The 21,745-nt window shown below is 37.3% G+C and overlaps 1 protein-coding gene across 2 annotated transcripts in view; it reads left to right on the top strand.

Annotated features, from left to right (window-relative positions):
• nek2 (NIMA-related kinase 2) overlaps nt 1–21,745 on the top strand; it is a 527,130-nt gene that overhangs the window by 63,621 nt on the left and 441,764 nt on the right. The gene's annotated exons all lie outside the window — the stretch shown is intronic.

Below are 21,745 nucleotides of genomic sequence, written 5' to 3'. Positions count from 1 at the left end.
GAGAATTTTCCAGCCTCTGTAAATCCTCATGAACTAAATTTCTTCAGTCTGAGTACAGGCTCTCACCCATGTTCTGTATGGTGAACAACAAAGTCAGCAGTTTGTGTTTTGGGTGTAGGACTGCCTATGTCTGTCGCTGTGTACCCCCCAGATGGCTACAGACCAACTCAAGCATTAGGCAGACAACAGTTTGTTTATGGATCGGTAGAGAAGCCTGTCCCTGATGTTAATAGTGACAACAATGCCCTCTTCCCCATGGCAGTGTGAAACATATAACATTGTATTAGGTAGAAATGCTAATCGACTATTTTTCATCCCAATTCCTTTCATCTTTGAAGGAAATGGATTGTTTACAGCACAACTGTTTACAACCCATAATCTGTCACATCTTTCTGAGACTTCAGGGGACTTGCTGTTAACTCAAGGTATACCAGAAGCTGCCACTAATGCCTGCAAATATCTTGTGTCCTCTCAGAAAGACAATCTGATATCTCCTTTGACCTCTAACCATCAAACCACCCAGGCTTACTGTTAGACAGGCTGCTGAACGTGCTACATGAACCCCTTTCATTTACCCTAAATTTGAAAAAATAATCCAAAAATCTAATCATCCGATAGGCCACAAAATACAGTTCCAAAACGTCAAAATCTTATAAAGCTCAAAATTGTAACTTCAAGATGTTGAAGAGGGAACTGGCTGGCATCTTCCTTGCTTGGACGTTGGCCTAGCATTTTTGTGATACAAAAGCTCTTGGAATTCATCAGTTCTTTACTATGCAGGGAAATAAAAGTTTTAAGTCTTGGAGAAAAACTGTAACAATAAAATGAATCCCACAGATGCAAATTTAGTGTTCATGATTTTCTAAAGAGTGCGTTCCTTGTTTCTTTTCTGCAGGATCTATCCCATTAAGGATGTTCCAATAGAGAGTGAGGCACTAACTAAATGGCTTTACCAGCGATTTGTAGAAAAGGATGAACTTTTGGCACATTTTTATGAAACAGGTGAGTTCTGCCTAGCTGCTTGAGATGTGTAAAGGACATAAATTTTACTTTTTTGTAACTGTCTGGGAACTTCGATTTATCAGCACTGACTCCCAGGTCTGTAAGCTCTTGTAAACACTACATTGAAGTTCACCAGATCAAAAAAAGACTTTATTTATCCACAAGATAGGGGAGTCACACAGTCTGTAGCAGATTTTCTAACACCTTTTAATCAAGCTGGAAGCTTTCTGGTTAGAAAGGTTTGGCCAGTCACTAAATAATGTTACTAAGATGTTGACTGCCTGAAGGAAGGTGGCTGATAGATTTTATTCTGAAATTTTCTGCATGTCAGGTGTAACTTCACTGAAGTGAACTCTGAAGTTTCAAATTATTTTTATTAAATGTAAATACATCTGTAGTCACACAAGAATAGAACACCTTTTCAACAAACCAAATGCTGATTCTATGTACTTCATGATTACTTTTGTGCCTAGTTCATGAGAATTTTGGCATTTATGGTAATTGAATCAGATTCTACCCCTTGATTATATGGATGGCATTGAGCAACACTGGACCCTAACACTTCTGTGACCATGTTTTTGGGTTGTGGAAGATAGTTTTTGTTATCTCATTTCTAAATGTAATTCTTTTGAAGGCTTGATAAAGAGAAAAAAGTTTTATCTTTTGGGCATGATGTTAATCCTTACTGTGGCTGGAAATTTATTTATCTAGCGGTATTGTTGAATTTTTGAAATGTGAAAGTTATCCAGAATACTTCTTAAATAAAAGAATTAAAGGATTGAATACTAGAATTGAGTAATAAAGTTTCAGATTAAAATAAAAATTAATTACTGTTTCCAAGCATAAGTGGGGGCTACCAAGTTAGGTCACGATTTGAATATTGTCAGACCCAGAAGGATGACCTTTGTGAATCACAAGCATACATTAAGATCAACACTGCTGATCTTCAAGGAAAGCTTCAGAGTGTCTTTCCCTGAAACATTGACTATTTGAGAATTGAGAAAACAAGACACTGCAGCGGAGATACTTTTCGTTTATACTGACACTATCCAGTCCATCTTAGTTGGTTTTGCAGAAGTTTTTCTGAATGCGAAAGTGGTGGCTTCAAGAAGGAGACTTTGTTTGATAGTCTTCTCATTGAATCCAGAGAATGTAGAGCAGGCACTGCTGGTGGAATTTCTTTATCATTGTTATTTATCACTAATACATAGTCCAAGTCTCACTGCAGTACAGGAGTAGTGACAACAAATGTTCTGTACACCAATTTTTTTTTGATTTGCAGAGGTCTTTGTTAGACAACATTTGTAGCTGTAGTTCGTAGAAGGCTGCACTCCTGTATTGGAGAATAAAGCTACTTCGGCATTCACAACTACTCTTCCTATCTTTCTGTGATAACTTTCTTTTCTGCCCAGTGGTGGCCACCAAGCTCTGAATATTCCTTGCAGTTCTCTTTCTGCACTCCTATTTTACCATCTGCAATTGCCCTGTTATTCTGCAACTGACGAATTCCACTGCCTCCTCTGTGTGAGGGAATATGAGGGAAATTGCTCCTAGTTTGCTTTTAGGCTACCCATCAGGAAGATATTGCTGAGCTGTGTGTGATCACGCTCTGTCCTGTTAGAGCCATTTGTCTATTAGCCATCCTTTACTGCATGGCATTGATAGAACAGATATAAATGACACTGGAGGTGTGAAGAATCTGTGCAAAATGCAGTGGGTGATAGATTGCTTCTGCAAAATTGATGCTGCTGGCTTGTAAACACACTAGTCAGGTTGGACCACAGACTGCAGCTGATACTGGCTTGACATCTCCCTACACCCACCACACAATTGACCAGGTGCCTCGTCTCTACTGCATCAATGTCAATGACTTGCCATTCCTCCCAACAGCAGTAAGGTTGCCTGCTTCTGGGTCCACCACTGGCACCCATGCTCAGGTGACTAAATTCTGTCTTTTCAGGGAGAAGTGAACGAGATGTGTGGCAAAATCTTTGACCATTGATCAGCCATTATTGCACACAATCTCCAGACCAATCTGGGGGACAGTGTTAAACAACAGTGACTTCCAGAGCTGCACCCTCAGCCCTTTGTGGCTCTAATAGTACACTTAATTTCTTTCTTGTTCTGTGTTGTAATATTCTGAAGTATTTGAATCATTGCCTGAGGCTTTGAGAATTTTGAGATCTATATGTAGTGGTGTTCAGCCTCTTGGGAAAGCACAGAGCAGACAACAGCTGTGGCTCGGTGAGTGAATATATTTGACAACACAGAACAGGCCAGTCCAGAGGAGGAATTTTAAAAAAAAACCCAGCCTGAAAAGAGCACAATCCAAACAACTTTGGTAATCTCTGTTGCAAAAGTAATGGATGTGGAAAAGATTGAAGTTCAACTGTGATGGTTCCACTGATTAAAATAGTTGATAGCTATATGCTTTCTCATACAAGAACAGTGATCACATGGATCACATTGCAGCCTTCAAGAAATTTGGGGGAAAACATTTGAGGTAGTTAAAATTTTTAGTAGAACTGTTTAAAAGTAATTCTAATATTTGCAAATGAAGATAGAGTGACATTAAGGCTAATGATCATCATTATCTCTGTGGGGTTTGTGGAAACTGAGCTTTTGCACTGCAGTTTCTCAAATTAGTTCTAGCTTGTCTTCCAGAGAGAATATTATATCACATTAATCTGCACACAAATTGGGATATAAGCCTTTGTTATGACAGTAATTTTGTTGTAAATGAGATTGAGTACCATTTTGCTTTTTGTTTTGCAATGGTACAAGAAACTACCTTGCACACAACAAGAAACTGTAAAGAAGGCAAAGTAAGTGAAGACCTCATTACAGTAGAATACCCTTTATATAGGACAAAATGTTGACATTTATGTGTTGGATATTGGTGGAAGAAATCATATTTTGAAGTTTTTCATCTTGCATTCAAGGACAATACGCAAGAATTAGCAAGTAAACAGAAAACAACATTTATACTGAATGAGAGGAGGGTGCTGATTAGTTGGCAAATAGACTCTGGTAGACATGCATTAATAATTATTTAGCAAATGTCCAGTTGTGGAATCATGTCCAATGTTAGACACGTTTGAGTTTTGCATGATCAGCACACTCTGCTTGTTGTGAACAGTTAAAGGGATATGCTGCTTGGTATGATCTGCCAGTCCTTGGAAAGTATGGTGTATATACTTAGCACCACATCGGCATTGGAATTCATAAACCACATTCCTCATTTATGTTGTAAGCAGAAAATCTTTCTAGATTGATGCCAGCAGCTTAATACCACTCATGTCACTAATGCAAAATAGCAGTATGAAACAGTTTACTGGTTACTCAGATGTTTGAGACAGTACTTTGTGCAGAATGTAAAGTGAGAATTTTGAGCAAGATGTAAAGGTGTCAGTGTATTGCTAGGTATGTACACCATATGCCCCAAAGAGAGATGTGATATCCATCCAGCTGTTGACAACAAGCAACATGTTGGCCATGCCCAATCAGCCTGCACTTGCAAAGCTCAAAAGTGTCCAGCATTAGATGTAATTCTGTGTTTGAACAGCCTTTGCGAAATAATTCTCTGTGTGTGAATAATTAAGGTGACAACCAATTTAGGATTGTTAATTTGGTTCACAGTGTAGCACATTTGTGTGTATGGGAAGCTACGTATAATCATACACTGGGCCTGTCCTTTGCAGATAGGAGCATGGATGCACTGTACCTGTTTCATTTCAACAAAATGGATGAAAACTATTCCCTTGTTCATTTCTAAAGGAGGTGTCTTCACTGATCACAGTCAACCCACCTCATTCAGAATTTAAACAAAACTTGGCAGTTAACTGTCAGTCGTCTAAGTGTTGCATTTTTCTCATCACAGCACTTCTACCAATCAGAGTCCACTTGCCAACCAATCAATACTCTCCTGCTATCCAGTATAAATGTTGTTTTCCCTTTACTAGGTAATTCTTGCACATTGTCTTGATGAATGCAAGACAAGAAGCTTTGACAAACTGTCCTTTTTCATCAATGTACAACCTTTTGTACTACAAAGACTTTTTTAAACCAGCTTATTAATAAGGGTGCATTTTTATCAACTGTCTTGTACATCTAGTAGCATGGATAAGTAGCTAAAATTAATGCAGCTTTCCGAGTTGGTAAGGTTTTTAGGCTGCTCTGCTGAATGGGGTATAGGATGATAAGTGTTTTCCATCTTGAAAAGGGTGGAAATGGCATTCCTGTCCTTTAAAATGTTTGTGCTCTGGTCATCTGTAACAGTGTGGCATCATTGATTGCCATAAACCTACAGTTCTCTATAGCCTTGTTCTTCTGTCTATTGAAGGAAGAAATACTATAGAGTGGGGAGAGAATGTTGATTCTTGAAAGTGGGTTATTCATCAGATTAAACAGAACATGGTACCTTTTATGAAATTACTAACAAACTAAGAGTTTTTTTTTTGTTTTGTTTTACAGGAGCATTCCCTCCTCCCAAAGGTCAAACTGTAGCAACTTCCAGAGCTATGACCCTTGACCCATTGTGGCTCTTCGTCATACAACTAATGGGATTTCTTTCTGGCTACATGTGGTATAACGTTCTGAAGTATTTGTATCACTGCCTGACACTTTGGGAATTTTGAGAACTGACACTTTGGGAATTTTGAGAACTAAAACTTTGAATTTGGACTTGAACCCAAGCACGTATGTCAGTGTCCATGTGTGAATGTAAATGTTTCTTGAAGGATGATAAAAAAATAAGGATGGAGTGGTTGCCTGTCATTTTTCATCAAGATTTTTAGACTCAAATTTAAAATATAAAACCAGACCTTCAAGTCTACAACCTGGTGTTAAGGTTTACGTGATCCTTAAGCATCCTTATGTTCAATTATCCTTCATAGCCACAATATCCTCTTTGAGCGAAAAAAAGGTTGGAGAGTGCTTCAGGTTACTGCAGTAAAAACCATACTGTCACTTCCAATTGCTTCAGGAGGCAAAATTGCCAACATTCAAGACTGTCAGGAGGAAGCTCCTATCTCCTACCTTTTCCAAATTAAGATGACCCTGATGAGAAACTAGTGAAATCTGCCACTGTTTTTTATATATTATTGGCAGGGAGAAGTTTGTTTTCATAGAAGTTAATTAATATACTTTTGTTTATTATTCATAAGTACTGATCTAAAGCAACAATTCTAGTGATTGTAAGTCATTAACTATGACATCTTTGACACTTAAATAGTTAGGAAAGCTGAAAACAAACCTTCAATCTATTTCTAGTATGTATGATACGTTGTGAATACAGTTTAGTTGAAATGACCAAATAAGTAATGGAGCCAATCATGTAGTATCTTAGTTAGCGAGAAGCTGCTAGTTGTAGTTAGTTCAGGACTATTACAGCACTATTATTGAAGAATAGCCAGACTATCAGAGAGCATGGAAAGTATTTCTTATAAGAGATTTCACACAATGGATTAGAAATAGCAAAAAATATTTATAGTTTAAAGTATAAGATAATCTTGGTACCTTTTACTACGCTCCTTTATTAAAACACTGATTCTGGTTGCATCTTTTATGTACACATTCTGTTGTTCAGTTGAATTGTGTAATTGTTACTGATGGTTTGCGTGAATTGATGCAGATGTTTTTAAATCTTGACCAATTAATCTGTTGATTCTGAAGACATCTTTGTCATTGTTCCATTTTGATGCTTGGAAATCATGATTTATTTTTCCAAGATTAAAAAAAACCTTGTGTACTAACTAATTTCTTGAATTTCAGAATTTCAGTAATGCCCAGGCATTAAGATTAATATTTCACTGCCTAACACTGGATTTTTGCTATCCACTTAGAAACCAGATCCATTGTTCTTTGGCCATTAGGCCAAAGTAAAATGGCTCAGGTCAGGGAAAGGAAAAATGCATTACTGTTTATAGTGTTTTGGGATTGAAGGTAGACACACTGGTTTATTTATGACTTGAGAGTATTATAGTTGTCTTAAAATAGTCCAAAAATGATGTAAAATATTGGTTGGCAAATGTTAAATTGGTGTATTTTTCATCCCATCAGAAATTAAGGAAATGTATTTGCTTAAGTCCTCCTTCCTGCATAGGTGTTTTAGGAGCCTTGGAGGTGTCAGTTCTCATGTATATTGCTGAGAGCACATGTAGTGGTCCATTGCTCCGTGTTCCCTTTGTTTATCTAGCCTTCCTCCACACCAAGTATGCATCCAGTTGGTTAAGCATGTTCCTACATTGGCCAAAAAAAATGATAAATTGGTAGCTTTTTCTCATGGATGTGGCAGCCATCAAAAAGACAAATACCCTATTTTGATCAGCCAGAAATTTCAAAGGTCTGTTTGATAATCAGCATGTGGACTGTAAATGATTATGCATTATTAATTAAAATATTTAATACAGGAGTTTGGAGCCCCTAACTGGATGCTGTTCAAATAGCTTTCTTTTGAAACCAGAAGTTAGAACAGCTTAAAAATACAGGCATATGGGAGAAAAGAAAATTCAGCTAATTAAGCATGATCTGGAATTTGTTTAAAATAAATTCTGGAATCTATACATCGCAGATGGTGTTATGTTGAGGGCTTTGTACAAATACATAAAATCTGTAAATGCAAAATGTGATCACTCTTTTTCACTCGCCTCCAACCCCTACCTCACTCTCTCTGTAAGGAGACAGCTCTGAACTCTGTAACCTTTATCGTACATCTGTTGGCTCTTGGTTACGTTTAAATACTTAAACATAAAAAGAGAGAGATATACAGGAATACTGCATTGACTGTTCTGAATATACTGGGCCATTGTAAAGAGTGATTTTATTTTTCATGTGCTCACTTTCAGTGTTAATTGTTGATCATATGAAGAGTCTGAAATCCTTATTTCTTCCAATTTGACAGTCGGATACGATAGTAAAGCTACAGCAGGAGACTGTAGATATCAAAGTAATGGTAAAATGGTTGCTGATATCTGCTTACGTGCCACAAGGCAGTACTGTATTATAGCTGTTGACATGTTGTGATCATCAAGAAAGAAATGTTGGTATAATAATTTCAAGAGCTCTAACATGTTAAATAATTTTCTCCATATATTAGGTCCTTGTATGTGTGGTGTGAGGCTCGAATACATTTGAATTTTGTTTTTGAAATGCATTTTAAATTTCTTGACTTGAGATTATCTACTTCAGAATGTCAGTATTTCTGCTTTAAGAAGTTTTAAAAAAGTGTTTTAAAATGTTTTTATTATTACATCAGTTGGCATATATGGGTTTTATTTTAAAATTAAATAAAACTACTTCTGCTATTTTAAGATTTATTATGAGCATCCTTAATGGAATACCACTGGATGTAATCTTAGGACTGTTTCTCAATAACAAGATTGACATAACCCAAAACAATTAAATTCTTATGGAAAAATGACAGTGTAGGGCAGAAATCGTCAGGACAACTTGCGGATATTATCCCTTTCTTTTCCTCTTTGTTTTCATACAGTAAGCCCACATTCCTTACAAATTAGTCATTTAGCTTCCTCCAGCTTCAAAGTTGCAGGAATCCAATGCTGACTGATGTAAATCATTTATCTACTGCTGGTCAATTTCAAACCAAAATTGTGGAAACAACAAAATGAACTTAAGATTTAAGTAAGCAAAATTTGCTGCCCTTTGCCATCCCAAATCCGTTACATTGTTATCTCTCCTCGAACAAAAAGGGACCAACAAAATTTTGTACCACATTATTTAATTTTGCTGAACACTTCGGGTTTGAACTCATCCTTCAGGTCCTTCTACTGGAGGGGTAACTAGCTTAAGTTTGTTTATATGCTGCACTGGTGTTTTGAGGTCCCACTCCTCTCCTAGTATATGAGGACCTTACAGGTCATAACTTTGATCCATCCAGTGCCTCTCCCGTGAAACCTATACTGTGTGATTATGCCTGTCTCAGTATAGGTGCCGGAGTTACTCAAACGTTGCAATCTGGAAGCATATAGGACTAACATACATAAATATGTTAAAATGTAAGATTCTACTTGGCTATGCTTTTTCAGAAAAGAATAATTGGAAGTTTGAATTTAAATTTATGTTATAATCTCCATCTGGATAAATTTTAAACCTTTTAAATTTTACTGAATATCAATTGCTCACCAATCCATCTGTGTTGCTATCTTGCTTGGGTACAATATAGAGGTGGAATGTACAGTGGAAAGAGCTCAGCAGTTTCTCATATGGAGGTCCTGTAGCAAGGAGGAAATTAGTCATGTATTTGATAATGGTAGGTTCTTCTAATGTGTTTTTTAGAGTGCTTTTTCCAGTTTTGACTTTAAATAGTAACATTCATCTTCTATGGTAATGTGTAACCTATTATTTATACTTTCAGAAATTCAAATTTATTTAATCGAGGTTGGGGAAGTGGCAGAGAAAACAAAGTATTGAACTTAACAGCACCCTCACATCCCCACCCCCCAAAAAAAAATTTCCTTGAATATTTACTGTCATTTTGTTCCCTGCCAACTTTTGGAATTTTTCTGGATGTAATTGTGATTTTGCTGAAGTAATGCCGTTAGGTCACAGAATTTTCCTGTAATAACATGCAGAACATGAAATGTAATCTTTTGTGTGAAAAAATTAATCTGTGTGAAGTCATACAACAATAGATGAACAAAGTTATCCAGGCATGTAGCAATCCATCAGGAAACTATAGATGAGAATATTTCTTGACCTAGCTTGCTAAATCCAAATCTGCTGGTTTTCTAGAGAGTCGAATCGAGGAGTTTGGAATCAAATAAAAATACATCTGAAACCATTAATGTTAAATATTGCTGTTTATTTTCTATGAACGCTAGATAAATATGGTTGACTGCTGTATATAAATTTTCCCCTTGCCTTTTACTTTTAAAACATGCTGTTTATAATGTTTTTAATCTTAACAGTACATAAACCCTCAACCAGGTTACCATCAGTGTCAAACAGCAAAAACTCTTAATAACTTTGTACCTAATTGTATTCATTGTTTTACAACTGTTGTATACTAAAATATGCACAGAAGGGGTATTAATAAAATAATACATTTAAAATGTATTGATATGAAGACTACTTCACCATTTCTAAATATAAGAACTTTTCAAACCTGCCCTGTTGTTTATATACACTAGTACGAAATAATTTCATATCTAGGTGTTCTAGATTGCATGTTGCTGTGTACAGTAATGTGTGAGAATTTCAATAAGCTCAATGCAGAGATTTTTTCTTAATTCTCTGACTCCACTGTTGAGGGAAAAACTGTAGATTGAATCAATGTAGCCATATCTACAATTGTTAGTTTGATCAAAATCAATAAATTTTTTACCTCAGGATAAAAGACAATTGTAGTTCATTCTCTCATTATTCATTGACCTGTCCTAATTGATTACATTTGTGTTCTATGGTAAAAGATACAGATATAGTTTCAATAGAACAATTTGGAAGGCATTCTTAGTTTAACTAGATTCATTTTAAAGTATCAAAAACAGGACTTTTAAGATTAACTATTATAATTACAGTTGGAGGGAAATCATTCTGCTTCTGCTCCTCTCTCTTCTGCATCAACAATAAATACTCACAAAAATTGGTTTTCAGAGTTAAGAATTATCTATCAATGGTGCAACAGTGCTGAGAAGATTATATGTCATAAAATTCAGTTAATTGGCCGATGCTATCTGAAGCAAAAATCTGAGGCACTCTACTTATGTATTCCCCCAATCCCCTTGTTTGTCCCTCAGCTCTGCTCTATTCACATGCACCCACATCCTTTACTGGAGCCTGTCAGCTTGTCCTTGGCAAGACCCCAGATTCACCTTTGCAGCTGGCTTCCTTCTCTGATTTGCTGCTGGGACCGGAGAGCTGCTGGCCATTTGATTGCCCAGCAGCTATGAAGTGGGACTTGCAGTATAGTGGGGCAGAAAATTGCTTTAAGCAATTCACAGCCCAGTCTCAACATGAATTTCAGACCAATGGCTTAGTTTTTGGGTGGTAACAACTTGCTTTGACTGAAGCCTCCAATTGGCATATACCTTGCGGTTTATGATTGGCCCAAGTTAGTTAGTTAGTTAACCATAACTGAGTCATTTCCTCCTATTTTTATGGTAACTTCTACAAATATCTTGCTTTATTCAATTCTCTTTGCCTCCCTTAAAACTTTTACCATCCCAGCCCTTGTCCATTGTAGAATATGTCCTGTTATCACCCATGTCTGAAGTGTGTTAAAAAGCACTTTGTAAATGTAAGGTAACCAATAATAATACTTTGTATCTTGTCAACAGCCTACTTCTTATAATCATCAATTGCCACTTCAATCCCTCAAAGCAGAAATCCAGGCTGTGAGGGATGAGGAAACCACTGCGTTTCAGTAAAGAAAGCCTATCTCTTTTTCAATATTTGAGTTGTGAGTGGTTATTTTAAAGCTGTTTTATTACAGCCTTGTCTGTGATTAGGGTAAATTACTGATGAATAATAAAATTTATTATAAAGGGAATTATGGGGGTATGAAGCACAAATTGGCAAGGAGGGTTTGGGGAACTTTATTAAAATGTTTCACGCTGGATAGGCAATGGCTAATATTTAAAGAACATGTGAACAAATTCAAAACTTATTCATTCCAGTCTGGTGCAAAGACAAAACTGGAATGGTGGCTCAATCATGGCTTACAAATGAAATTAGGAAAATTGTTAGATCCAAGGAAGTGGCATATAATTTCCAGAAAAAGCAGCAAACCTGAAGACTGGAAGCATTTTAGAATGCTGCAAAAGACAAAAGGTTTGATCAAGAGGGAGGAAATATAAGTTTGAGACGAAAATTGCAGTGAACGTGAAAACTGACCAAATATTTAAGGAGAAAAGGGTAATCAAGGTCTCATATAGTCAGAAACCACGAAATGATCGTGGGGAACATAGAACAGTAGAAGAATTGAATACATACTTTGGTTCTGTCCTCTCAAAAGAAGCACAAGTAACCTCCTAGAAATGTTTAGAGAACTAAGAGTTGAGCAAGAGGAGGAATTGAATTATAATCAGTATCATTTAATCAGTAGCATTTAAATCAGTATCAGTAAGAAAAAAGTGCTATGGAAATTAATAGGGTTAAAGGCTGACAAATCACTAGTGCTTGATAATCTACATGGGACTGGGGGCATAGATTGAGAATTGGTTGACAAAGAGTGGGAATAGATGGGACTTTTTCTGGATGGCAGCCATGGACTAGTGAAGTATGACAAAAATTGGTGCTTGGGTCCGAGCTATTCATGATATATAAATGACCTGGATGAGAGAACTAAATGCAACGTTTCTAAGTTTCTGATGACGCAAAGCTGGTTAGGTTGGGAGGAGAAGGCAAAGAGACTTCAAGGTGAATTAGACCACTTGAGAGAGTAGGGAGAGACATGGCAGATTCAATACAGCCTGTGGCTCAATGTGAAGACATACATTTAAGAGTGAAAAAAGAAAGGAAGGGTATTATTTAAGTGGTGATATATGTTGGAAATTGTAAATGTACAGAGTAGCCAGGCAGGTGCAGCAAGCAATTAGAAAGACATGTGGAAAAGGATTTGATTTCAGAAGCATGGATGTCTTACTGCACTTACTCAGGACCTTGATGAGACCACACCTGGAGCATTGAGTGTAGTTTTGGTCTCTCTGCCTAAGAAAGGATATACTTGCCATTAGAGGGAGTGCAGTAGTGATTTACTTGGTTGATACTGGACATGTTAGGATTGTCCTTTGAAAGACTCATTCAACTGGGCCTGAATTCACTAGAGTTTGGAAGGATAGGAGGGCTCTGATTGAAACATAAAATTTTAACCAGGTTAGACAGATCAAATGCAAAAAGGCTTTTTTTTTTTGCCCTGGTTGTAGAGTCTAGGACCAGGGAGTCACAGGATCAGGATAACTCCACTCAAAGGATATTGAACTTGTAGAATTATTTAACACAAGGCAGAAGAATATATTCAAGAAAGAGAAATTTTTTAGATGGTAAACATATCAGTGGGTATAGCGAATGAGTGGAATATGGCATTGAGATAGAGGATCAACCATGATCATATTGAACAGCAGAGCAAACCTGAAGGGCTGAATGGCCTACTGCTGTTCCTAGATTCTATGTAAATTTCATGTCTGCTTCAGTACACCTGGTTCTCCCAAAAGTGGATCCTTCATTCCTTGTAAGAAAAGGTTTACACAGTTGTTTGGTACTAAAAATTGCAATTAACCTGTTGTGCATACAGGGTAACTATTAATCTTAGAAGCAATGCATTAATATATCTTTCCTGAAAGTGAACCATACAAGTTGTGAGACAAGGCCAAATGTAAATGCACTAAGTTATAAAACGTAAGGAAATTTGTATGCATATAGCACGTGCTAACCAGACTTCTTAAAGCATTTTACAGCAAAGAAGCACTTTCAAAATACAGCCAATTGTAATGTAAGAAGAAAAGCAGTTAATTTGCACAAAATAAACTGCAATGCAATAATGACCAGACTGGCTACTCTGTACATCCACAATTTCCAATATATATCATCATTTAAATACTAACCAGGGCTTCAGGGAAAACAGCTCTTCTTTGAGACATTGCTATGGACATTTTTATATTCACCCAAGCAGGCAGACGAGGCTTTGATTTAATGTCTCAAGTTAATATATTCAATAGCACAGCTCTTCTTTAGGATTACACTGCATTTTTTTTGGTGCTTTAAAGTTGAAGTGGGACATGAACTCTCAATCTGCTGACACGGCGCTGAGTACTACCAGCTGAGCCATCGGTTGACACAAGTTGGTTATGCAATGCTCCAACAAATGGAATACAATTTTTGGTGAAATTTAAGTTATTTTTGATGCTTTGCAATATCAGAAACAGTACATCATACGTATCTACTTTCACTTTAACAACTGTCCTGGCTAGCTGTAATTGTAGGAAGGGAAAAAAATAATCTCTCCCAGAAGTATCTGTGCTGCAGTGTGTTTTAGGCCAACTTGTGTTTCAGCTCAAAAGTTTAAAAACCTGATACTGAGCTCTGCTAGATAGAGATTCCTTGGTGGGTATCCCCTGCTGAATGAAACATAGAAGCATGAAGATATGAGCAGGAGTAAGTCATTCGACCCCTCAAGCCTGCTCTGCCATTTTATATGATCATAGCTGAGCATTGAGCTCAATTCCTTGATGCCTTTAATCACAAGAGGTATATCTACCTTTTTCTTGAAAACACAATATTTTGGCCTCAAATACTTTGTGGTCATGAATTCTGCAGGCTCACCTTTCTCTGGGTGAAGAAATTTCTCCTTATCTCAGTCCCACAGGGTCCCTTACCCTTAAACTATGACCCCCTGGTATTGGGCTTCCCCCACCATCAGGTACATCCTTCATCTAATCTGTTTAGTCCTATTAGTATTTCGTAGATTTCTATGAGATCTCCCTTCATTCCTCTAAACTCCAGTGAACACAATCCTAACTGACTCAATGTCTCCTCATATGTAAGTCCTGCTATCCCAGGAAATAAGACCATTGCAAAATATTATAAATGTAGCTACATCTCAGAGTGAGATAGTTTGATTGAATAAAGGTATACAAGCAGGCTTCTGTCAACGACTTTCCTTTTGGCTTCTTGGTGAAACACACTTTACTGGATGGTCTGAATCTTAATTTAATGACTGATGAGCCAGTATTAGTCTTGTACAATTTTAGCAGTATCTCCAAAACTTTGGGAATATAGACCAACAAGCAAAAGATGAATTGTTCCTAGCTCTTATTTGCAACCAAGGATGAACACAACACAAGGGGATACAGCCTTACTGTCCTGCAGTGTAACAGAAACCTGTGCTCTGGAAAATCAGGTTGCTGGGAAACAATCTGCATACTTCAATGGAGGCAGTAAGCATTAAGAAGAGTGGGAGTTTGTTTACAAGATATGAATATTCATCCATTAAGTGCACGTACAACCCAGTGATACTACTTACACCTCTAACTGAAAGATTCTCGACAAGTCACACTGCAGCACTTTCATGCGATCAAGTCTGTAACAAGTGGGGCAGCATGGTGGCTCAGTGGTTAGCACTACTGCCTCACAGCACCGGTGGTCCAGGTTCAGTTCCACCCTCAGGCAACTGTCTGTGTGGAGTTTGCACATTCTCCCCCTGTCTGCATGGATTTCCTCCAGGTGATCCAGTTTCCTTCCACAGTCCAAAGATGTGCAGGCTAGGTGGATTGGCCATGCTAAATTGCCCATAGTATTCAGGGATGTGTAGATTGGGTGGGTTATAGGGATGGGTCTGGGTGGGATAGTCAGAGGGTCAGTGTGGACTTGTTGGGCCAAAGGGCCTGTTTCCACACTGTAGAGATTCTTCTAAAAGTGCAGCATCATAGAAATTTTGTATCATTAGAAATGTCATTCTTCAGAAGAAAATTGTGCAGTTAGACATAAGATGTCCCATATAATATTTGAAAACAAGGCAACACTCTTTGGATCTTGCTTAAAATGTATCTCATAATTGAAAATGATATCAGAGGTACATGTCTAGGAAGACTACAAGTTGATTGGCTAGTGAATTTTGCATCCTCATTTCTAAAATTCATTTTAGGAATTGGGACATTAAAAGTTTACTGAAAAGGATCAAGAAATATATTCTGTATAATTTCATGTCAACAGAAAGGAAGCAAGTAGTTGCTGAGTTTTTAAGTGGTAAAGTTTGTTGATAATAGTACAGTTTATCTAAAAGGTGCAGGAAAGCAGCTGGGCAGCAGTTCTCAAGTGCAAATCTTCTGTTCTACCTGGGAACATGGTTATCCAGCACATGGAAGCAGCCCCAAGTGTGTTTGTGTTGCCAGTGGCAGAAGCTTCATGTCCAGGTTTCAGAGCTAAAGAAGCAGTTGGTATCACTGCAACACATCTATGAAGTCCAAGATTTGAGGTGTCGTACCACTGCCTAAGAGTATACAGGGAGAGAAGAAATGGGTGACCACCAGATAGTCACTCTCCAACAGTATTCAGTTTTGAATGCTGATAGAAATCATAGTTCATCTGGGAAGCACAAGAAGCCTAACTCATGACACACTGCTAGCCAGACAGTGTTCATAAAAAAGACTGGAAGATCAATCATGATAGGAAATTGAATAGGGGAAGAGATGGATGTTTCTACAGCCACAGACTTCAGGATGATGCATTGCCCAAGTACTTGGTTGACCCTCAGGGAGGTGTTGGTGGTGTGAGGGGTGGCAGGGGTCTACATCAATAGTCAAGAGATGTATTACACATCAATTCCAAGGATATGGCTAGAAATGAGTATATGGTCCACAGTCAAAATTTAAGGAGTTAGGTAGGAAATTCACAAAAAGAACCTTGAAAGCGCAAATCTCCAGAATACTCCTGGTTCTGCACACAAGTATAAGAATATGACGGAAAAACAAACAATTGTGTGGTAGGAAAGATGGTGCAGCAGTAGTGGAAAGGTGGGGTGAGGGTGTAAAGGGGCTTAGATTTCTGAGACATCGGGATCAAATATGGGAGAGGTCAATCCTGTACAGGGATGAGCAAACTGTACCTAAGCAGAGGTGGGATGAATTTCTTTGTGGGGAGAGTCGCTCCTGTTACTGGAGTGATATTAAACCAACTTAACAGGGTGCTAAAACCAAGAAATTGTATTAGGGATGAATGCCAAAGAGAACACTTGAAGAGAAAGAGCAACGTAATAGGAAATAGCAAGTTATTCAATGGGTCCAGAGAAGCAAAGTCCAAACTGGCGTGATGATGCCTGTATGTGAATGCATGGAGTGTGGTTTAAAAAAATGATTGTGGAGTTAGTTACAGGTGCAAAGAGTCATGTAGAAATATGATGTTGTGGCTATAACACAGACCAGTGAGCTGCTATAAATAAGGGCAGAACTTGTTATTAAGTGTATCTGCATACAAGGTATTTCAGGAAAGATAGGAAGAAGGGTGACAAATTGATTAAAGACTGAAGTGCTGGAGAGAGATGATGTTCCAGGAGAGTTGTGGACAGACTTATTTGGCTTCAGCAAAGAAATAAAAATGTACAGTTAGACTACTTGCTGTGATCTGTAAGTCAACTAGTGAAAAGATGTCAGGGTGCAAAAAAAATGGAACTTTTAATTATCCAAATAGAGGCTGGAATAGTAGTAAAGGAGGACAGGAGCTCAGTGATTGTTTACGAGAATTTTCAACAGTAAATGTTTCTACTTCAACAAGAAACAAAACATCACTGGAGCTGGTTCTTGGGAATGAAGTGAACCAGATGGATCAAGTATCAGTACGGGAAAATTTAGAGAACAGTGCTTATTATAGAATATTGTTATGGATTTGGCTGCTTCCTTTAAAGAAAAAGGTAGCATGGGGCATACCAATGCCCTCTCCTAGGCAAATATCCTCAGTATTCAGGCATTGGTCATGCATGACCCACTGAAATGGGTGGGCCACATTGTCGAAATGCCCAATCCAAGACTTCCGAAACAAATGATCTATGCCAAGCCATCACTAGGAGGGCAAAGGAATTGTTACAAGGACACCCGAAATAAATGCAACATCCCAACCAATATGTGGGAATTGCTTGCCCTACAATGCACAAACTGCAGAAGAAGCATCCACAAAAGCACCAACCACTTTAATTGGCACTGAGTGGAGCAACAGCTTGGCACATAGAAGCCAAGCGCAAGCAGTGGAAAGATAACACAGAATCCAGAGTGTCCCACCCACCCACCTCCTCCATCATCACCTGAACCACCTCTGGCACAGACTGTGGCTCCAGGGTTGGACTATTCAGTGACCGCACAACAACCTCTTCACACCACCATCACCCCCACCCACCCGCTCCCCAAACAGAGTGGAAACAAGTCATCCTCAATCCTGATGAATTGCCAAAGAAATGAAGGACCTAAATCAAATGGACTGTAGCGGTTCAAGATGGCAAATTATGATGATTGTTATTGTACAATCAGGCTTTCTCATTTCTAATTTGTGACACAAGTTGATGTAGCTCTTGCATTTGAATAAGCTTACACATCAGGACTCAACCAAAGTAGCAGATGCCAACAAATATACAGCTGGTACTAGATATCAAGATATCATGAGCTCCTTTCATTTAGATTTATTTGAAAGCTTCCACTGAATGGATTTAATCTTGTAATCAGCACAATTACTTACTCTCTTAGCAGGAGTAAATTGAGAAAATTAACCCAAGTCTAGATTTGAAGATATTGAACTGCAATTCTTAAAATATTTTTGTCATACCATTTTATGCAACATATTTTCTGGCGCAAGGGTGCAACTAAAATATGGCATGTTTCACATGAGCAATTTCCATTCTAATTGGCTTTAAAATGGACAGGTTTGCAATAGGAGCAGGGGATGCAGAATTATTTTAATATATATTACAAAAGACCTGCATTGTCATTATACACACAAAGGATTTATTATTTTTTATTAGATTAGACATATCAAGGCCACACATTCTAATGACTAATAAGGCAAATGCAGTTTTAAAACAATTCTAATCAACCTAATAACATATTATTACATACCACTGGAATAAGTGGGCCCTAAACTCAGGAATCCTGGCTCAGGGGTAGGACACTACCACACTCCCACTTCACTACAAATTCCACCCCCACCCCCCGCCCCAGTTTTTAATTCAATTCTGCTTTGTGCCTTTTACTGGAACTTCAGTGATACAATAAAGGACAGGATTCTGAAATTCACTGTGAAGTGATACAAGTGGCAATATATTATATATCAAATGCACTATTGGATTTATCTAGGTATTTGGTTTAATAGCATTGTGGAGGGAAATGGAGCTAGCTGCACTTGGTCACAATCCTTCCCTTTGATTGAAATTACAAGTGTCTGTGGTTGCATTGGGAAATGGTCCTTGTCTAGTAAAGTGCTCTGAAACATGTGTTTGACAGTACGACTGCTGGACCTTGGCAATGTGAAAAATCCTTTGATCTACAATTACCGCAGACAGGTATCATGGGGTTTAGCAAAACACATGTTTTCTACAATTGGTAATGGTGCAGGGAGGGGCTGAACACGAGGTTTAATTTACTGACAGATTTTGGGACCTCTAAGCAATAAAGAGATGTACGGCTGGACCACAGTAAAAGGAATTCCAAGTCACTGATAGTTTGTGATTTTCTAAAAGATCATTGTTGGCACTGAATTTGGTGTTCTGTGATTGCTGTATCCATCTAACAATCTGTTTCTCTCAAAAATAAGAAAATGCAAACATGCTAGTTATCAACAAAATGCAGGTAATACTTTGCAGCATTCAAAATTCAACTGAGTTTGCTTACATCTAGTAAAACAAGTCTATGGTACACAAGCATCAGCAATACAAACTTATATTTTTCCGACAGGGAATAGAACAGAAATGATAATCATGGATAGCAATTAAAGGCTACTCACTCCAAATGAATTCACTTTACATGGAAAGTCAATGTTTCACATATTTTATTGAACTTCACAAAAATCTATAAAACAGAAAACTGAAACTACACATACTGACAGGGTCTATGCTACTAATTCAGATTTTTGTTTAGAAAAACTAAAATATAAAATATTAACTGTTTGAAACTTCTAACACATTTCTCCTTTAACATTTCTCAAAATAATTTTGAAAAACATTTGAGCATAAACTGCCAGAAGTTAAATAAGAATATTCCATTTTTAGATATTTCCCTGGAAAATTAGGGACAGAACACATGCTCAGGCTTCAGAAATTGGGTAAAAATATTAAATCCTAGTCCAAATCTTTTCCGGAGGCCAAGGCCAACAAGTAAAATGTTCATTAACGACTTGAGGAATTAAAATGAGAACTCAATTAAGAAATGCATTATTACTCTTCTGAGTTTATTTTTTAAAAATGCTGAAACCTTTATTTTTGACACATGAAGCCTCAGTTACTGAGAATTTGACAGCATTTTAAGTAATCTGTGGAACCCAAAATCACACTGCCCATGCTAACTTGTCATTCTTTGCAAAGTCCACTTTAAGCATAAAATATATTTATAATAGTAAAAATTTAACAAAGTATGTGTGAAAATCATGACACAGGACATCAAGTTGAGCAGAAGTAAATTTAGACAGGTCTCCAATATCAAACCACTGCAATAATTTCCTGAAAGTCACAGACTGAAATGAGTCCGGAAGTGAAGATAAATAATATTTAATAAATATTTTTAATGTAAAATATGTAACAGAAATCCAGATGGAGATTTCAGGTGCTCAATCTATCATCAACTGTGGGATCCAGAAGTACAGGCATTCATCTACAATTTTTATTTGTTTAATGCAAATTCTGTAGATAGTTTAGGTTACTCATCACTTGACTGCAGGAAATAGCCTTCACATAAAAACTGCCTGGAGAAGAGTGATCTAGTATTTTGACTTTTTTTTAAAAAATCTGAACAAATGGATAACGCTTAAACTTGTAATAACTGAAATTCTTCACTTATATAACTTACAATAAACCAAATACATATTTTTAAAAACATAACATTGCAGTAAATATCTATTCAGGTAATCTGAAATATGGCAGAAAAAAAAAGCTTTAAAACTGGCTTCCTCATTCAAAGGAAGATTTGTTTTTCTCTATGCTCACCTCCTCAATTTGCAGAGCTTCACCATCACCTGTTTGACACAAGTCAAAAGTGTAATGAGATATTTTTCACTTACCTGGATATGTGGAATTCCAGACAGGCTCAATATCATCCAGGACAAAACCACCCAATTGACCAGAAGTCTATGCACTCCTTTGAACAACTATTCCCTCCACCACAGGTGTAATATGTACCGTGCAGCAACTAGCCAAGGGTTCTTTGAAGACTTTACTAGAAGGGCAAAGGAAACAACTGCATGGGAACAGCCACAAGTGCCCTCCCAAAATATAAACCACCACCCAAGATACTCACCTTTCTTTCTTTGAAATGAATTACCAGTGTTCATCAAAATCCTAGCACGTACTGAGTGCATGATACTATAAGAGCACTTTACTCATTCAGACTGCAGAATTTCACGACAATTGACCATCATCTTCGAGAGAAATCAGGTTTGGTAATAAATGCTGACTACGCTAAAATTGAACAATTATACAGGAGCAACAGAATTTGGGGTCTGTGTACACAAATCCTGTAGGATTGAGATTAACTCAATGGTGGAGGAGATCTACTTTTATGGCTTGCTTTGTTATGGACAATTTTGGATGACAAATATTTGAAGCCACAGAATTTTATTTTTTAAATTGGTTTAATTTTTTTAACATAAAGTTCCTTAAAAAGAAACAGGGATTTTCTTTTAAATTATGTACAGGCCTAAACATTACTTGGGAATTAAATTCCGTAAATAGTTAGTTGTTATGATGTGCATTTAATAGGGGTTTCTTCCAACAGTACATTGTTACCTTTTTAATTTGTCTTTAATTAACTATATAACGATTTCTTCTATGACATCCTACGGCGTACATATTCAGTACAATGCTAAGTTTGTTTCCTGAAGCATGCAACTTCTATCTCTCTGAAAAGCTAAGATAGATAATATTGTCCTTTCAAAGTGACTTGACATTTTAGGGGACCAGTCAAGAGATGATAAATTGTTTCAATAAGATGACCACCACCTTAAGAAACCAATTGGCCATAAATCACCTCGCTAACCAGAGATGAGCTGCTCATGCATTGGCAAGCCAATCAGAGCTCAGGAATATTAATAACTATGTACA

The sequence above is a fragment of the Rhincodon typus genome, chromosome 9, assembly GCF_021869965.1.
Source record: "Rhincodon typus isolate 14 chromosome 9, sRhiTyp1.1, whole genome shotgun sequence".
Lineage (NCBI taxonomy): Eukaryota > Metazoa > Chordata > Chondrichthyes > Orectolobiformes > Rhincodontidae > Rhincodon > Rhincodon typus.
This window is presented reverse-complemented; position numbering and strand designations above follow the sequence as displayed.